Genomic DNA, 5,468 nt, shown 5'->3' with positions numbered 1-5,468 from the left:
CTCTTTCCCAAATGACTGAAGTGAAATTCTCCCATAGACCGCAAAAGTAGAAACAAGTTAAACATTTATCTTGGTTAAGGAATCAGGGCAACTACACCTAGAATTATCTAAAGCACTGACTGCAGTCCATTGTCCTATTTCAAGTCGAAATAAATGGTCTTGTCCCCCAAAAAAGCATAATGAAAAGATTTTGAAGCTTATAATAACAATCTACTGCAAACTACATAATTATTGATATACATAGACAAATGGCTATTGCTTGTCAGCCTAACAATAAGCAAAGTAGTAACATTAGTTCTGGCTGTTTCTTATGTCAACTCATCATATGAGTCAATGAGTAAACAAGGAGAGGGACAGCTATTGGTTTTCTAATCAATAATGAAACAAACGCATTTAATAGAAAAATTCATATAGAACTTTGTAAAGAATCATTACAATATGTCTTAAGGTCAATAGCATACATATATTAAGATGCCATTTTATTTGAGCTTTCTGTTCATTTTTAACATGTAAGCACAAAACTATTTCACTAAACAGGAAGTGAAATACAGCTCTAGCAAAACAGCAAGAAAAGCTCCAAACCAAATACTCAAGGTGGTCTCCCTTGAACACACCCAAAAACAATAAAGTGGAAAAAGAAACTAAGTTTCTTTTTCCACAAAACTATTTCAAACAATACAGCATTGCCTATGGTCTAGGAAGATATCTGTGGGAAATAGTTTCAGGGATATAGTCCTTTACTCTATTTAAATTCATAATGATCATTAAAATGAGTTACCTCTCCTTCTTTTGTGTCATGCATAAATACAGAATGTAAGCAGTGTGGAAATAAATGGTTAGAGATGAAACATGCATTGTCAATTGCTGTGTCAGTTAAGATGTACTTTTCAGACATGTACCATATAAATAAGGTAAATCAATGAGGAGCTATAACTTGTTTTATTATTGGAATCATAAAACTCATGTGTGGAGGGCATTGAATATAGAGCGGAATAAATGTGTATTATATTGATCTTGCACTGAGCTACATCTTTAGTACTTGTAGATAAAACAAATATATAGTAGGGAATGTAAGAGGGATTGCAGGGATTTAGGATAGCAGGTCAGTGCTCATATCTTCTCATGAATACTTAGAGTATTAAAGTGTGGAATCAGGGTTCCATTAGACAAAAGTGAGTAATCTAGTCAAGTATCTCACTGGTGGATGGAAGTTGTTGACATTGCTACTTTATGACAAAGAATATTTCAGCTGCACTAAAGATGAAACTATGAAGTCGATGAATTGGTTTGGATGGGTATCCAGGGTCACCCTTAATAATGGCATTTCAGGTTATACTGTTAGAAACTAGTTGTTCAGCGGAATCACAAACATGGCGGTGGCAAAGCGTATATACGAAGACGAAGACACACAACACGAAGAATCTTCATGTTCGTCTTCATTTACTAATCTTCCTGGTCCCTTCCCCATCTAGCCTACCTTATCTACGCAGCATTGCAGGGGTTGGTTGATGCCAGAGGAGGCCCCTGCAGGCGAATAGAGTCGCTCGCACGGCCCTTTAACTCCTGAAGGTTTGCCGCCAGGAGTTAAAGGCAACTGCACTTCATTGGTTGATGGCAGAGGAGCTCCCTGCCTGCGACCAATAGAGTCGCTCGTACAGACCTTTAACTCTTGGAGTGGGGAAACCAATGGTCTCCCCAGGCCACGTTCTCCGACATGAGTTAAAGGGCCGTGCGAGCAACTGTATTGGTCTCCTGCAGCCGCGACCAATAAAGCGACCAATTAACTTCTGACGGCAAACCTACGGATTTCCGCTCCTGTAACCCCTGCGATGCTGCGTAGATAACTGGGAGACAGGCCATGTTGCCCGTCAAGAGTTAAATGGCCGTGAAAGCGACCAATTGGTTGATGCCAGAGGCGGCCCCTGCAGGCAACCAATACAGTCGTTTGCACGGCCCTTTAACTCCTGGTGGCGGAACTTGACCTGAGGAGACCATGGTCTCCCCGCTCCAAGAGTTAAAGGTCCGTATGAGCAACTCTATTGGTCGTTCGTCTGGACCTTTAACCAGTAGTCTCCCCCAGCCAAGTTGCGGAAAATTTGTATTTCAATTTGGTCTCCCCGCTCCAGGAGTTAAAGGTCTGTACGACCGACCAATAGGAGTCAGGCGTCAAAGGTCCGTGCGAGCGACTATATTATTAATCAGCAGGGGCCTCCTTTGACAGCGGCGCTTTATTGGTTGATGCCAGAATAGCTCCTTGGCGGCGACCAATAGTGTCGCCCGCACCGATCTTTATCCATAAGAGCCCCAATATTGGTCGCCGGCAGGGGCCTACTCTATTGGTTGATGACAGAGGAGGCGAACACGAAGATCCTTCGTGTTGTGTGTCTTCGTCTTTGTGTATGTTTTGCCACCTCTATGTTCGTTTATTTGGTATTCAGGATGAAAAATGAAAACGAATGCACAAGTCTATTAAATACCACGTGCATGCACATGGATTAGATGCTCTGTCTGAATGCCCAGTAATCAGTTCCGACTTGTGTAGCGCCTGGGCAAAATCCAGTGAGTTCCCAGATATGTTGATTAGACTTTTAAGTAAATGTGCTAGTTTTAGAAGTAGTAACAATACAGAGTACAAATTACAACAAAATGCCTCACATAAATACACAGCTTAGATTTACATTTATATTTATGTATTAAACAGAAAGGTTTCTACGGAAAAAAGTTCTGAAATATGTTTAACTAGTTATTCAACTAGTATTCATTGCATACTATTATATATCCATGGATTTTTTATATATATTTTCGAAAATACAACTCAGACTAACACTAGACAACACTAGACAATCTACATATTTTCACAGATATAACAGAAGCATTAAATGTGCTAACTTCAGTGGAGCACTGGCTGGTTTCATGTAACTGAACATTGTAATATATTTTTTATTTTTATTAATTATTACAACTATATCACTTTCTTACAATAGATGTTGTAGCTTAAAATATACATTTATATTTACATATGATTTTTATGATTTTTTTATTATTATTTGAGTACTAATATATGTCCTATATAGATGTACTAGATTGGCTTTATGTGCTGTCTTTTTTATTTATTTATTTATTTATTATGGCCCTTTATTATGGGTGAAATATATATATATTCATGGATACCTTGATATAGGGGTTTGTTGAGGATGAACTTTGTTATATAACAAATGAATATTGTATATGTGTATCAGCTGCACAAAAAGAAATTCCATCTGATGGAGTTAATGCAGCTGAGTATATAAAGACAGTGAAGAGGAGGTATGGGTATGCATCTGAGGAAGCCTGATTTGGCAAAACGCGTTATGCAGATTGGTGATATGCCTTCCCATAAAGTAGTACGGACTACACGGAGCAAGGAACTTTGATAGTTTGATCGTGAGCGGATTGTTTTTTACTATAAAAAAATGTCATTCTTGCTTTTAAATATAATACTTTCCTCTTCATTTTACCTTCATGTATTTTGAGCGGATGCTCATGGAGGATTTATTATAAAACGAACAACAATATCGGGTGGAACATCTCCATTACAAGTTGCTGATCCTCAAAAACCGACACCTTATTGGATTTCACGACATTCCTACACAAACGCCTTATACAGGGCCGTCCCGACAATGGAGCTGAGTGGGGAAACCGCTCCAGGCGGCACTTTTGAAAAGGCGGCACTTTGCTGCCCCAACTCCTTGAGGAGTTTTTAAAGCGAAAGAGAGAGAAAGGGGCGCCGAGTGGTTTTCGCTTACCAAGCTGTCAGTACCTGCTCGGCGCCCCTCTCTCTCTCTCCTCTGCGGCAAGTCTCCCTGTTCGGTCTCGCTATCGGCTTGTAATGCTGAGTGCCGGAAGATTACCTAATTTCCGGCGCTCAGCATTACAAGCCGGCACCGAGACCGAACAGGGAGACTCGCCGCAGGACTGCTGAAACGTAAGTACAAGGGGGGGGGGGTAGATAATAGGGAGGGAGGGAGAGGAAGGGTAGATAAGGGAGGGGGCGGCATTTTAAAATTCGTCCCAGGCGGCATTTTGTCTTGGGCCGGCCCTGGCCTTATAGCTTTAGCAAACTGGGTTGCTCAACCGATTGTGAGTGCATACCACATAGGGGGGGTTGATATATTCCTTATATATACAGAATCACACTATTGTGTATATTTTTATATTTTTTCTTTATATGTGAACCTGCTGAGGGTCCTACAGAAAATAACATTTGTGATTTAAATTTAAGTATACAATTTTTTTATATATACACTTTATTTATCTATTTTTTTATTGGAAGCGCCGTGACTCACTTTGTTTTGTTGCATTCTGATGTTATAGTTTAACCTAGTTTCAAATCTAGGATAATATAGATTAAATGTTACAATTACTTCAAAAAACGAAATATATTATATATTACATGGGTGATTTTCTGTGCCAGAATTTTATGTACATTCCTCTCAATGGGTTTGTTTCAATGAATTAACAAATAAAATGAGATAAATGACAGTGATAAACTTTAAATCACCTACTTAATTTAGGCCATTATATCTGTTTTTAATCTGATTTTTCCATTCCAATCTACGTACGGATTGCTATTAATCATTTGTTGTAGAATGAATTCTGGCATAGAATCCTGTGGAATGTATTTAGTACAAGGATAAACAACAAAATGCCTGAAAGGCTTGCAATCACATGTAGAAATATTGTCAAAAACACAGGAGACTGCTGTGCATGAAGAAGAGCACATTAGCTATTAACCTCCCCCCAACCCATCAACTTTATTTTGCAATCTTTCCTCAGAACCATTAGAATACCCTGAAGAAATGACTTTCCAATTAAAAGGGATCTCTGAGAACATAGCCTTTTTATCTCTGACTCCTGGTGTTCTTTATTCCAATAATTTAAATTGGAATTGATTTTTCAATTTAGCCGTTGACTTGCTATGGACACACAGTCAAAAAGGCTGAATGGAATTGCATGGCTGAAATGTTTGTCTTTGTAATGTACTTCTCATAAATTCACAGGAGTCTGATTTTTAATGTCTTTCCTTCTACTGCTGCTGCTGAAGACAGCAGCTTTCCATACAATGGCAAACTGCAGATATATGGGCAATCTGACCTTAAAGGGAAAATGTTGTTTCTGTGCAACACAAATAAATATATGTCTGTTTATGTTTAGCTGTTAAACGCTCTTCCAATGCTATAAACAAACATATATTGCATGTATATATATAGTAATCTACATCTTAATCTGATAAAAATTATTAATATCATATTGCATTCTAATTGTATCCATGTATACTGTTATATCTGTGTTAATAGGCCTTTTATTGGGGATTCATACATGCCTTAATTGTAATATATAGTGGATACAAAAAATCTACACACCCCTGTCAAAATGGCAGGTTCTTGTGATGTTAAAGAATAAGACAAAGATAAATCATGTCAGAACCG

This window comes from Sceloporus occidentalis, unplaced genomic scaffold (genome assembly GCF_023333645.1).
Source record: "Sceloporus occidentalis isolate IW3139 unplaced genomic scaffold, rSceOcc1.0.p SCAF_27, whole genome shotgun sequence".
Taxonomy (NCBI): Eukaryota; Metazoa; Chordata; class Lepidosauria; order Squamata; family Phrynosomatidae; genus Sceloporus; species Sceloporus occidentalis.
The sequence above is the reverse complement of the archived record's forward strand: the minus strand, read 5'-3'. Positions refer to the sequence as shown.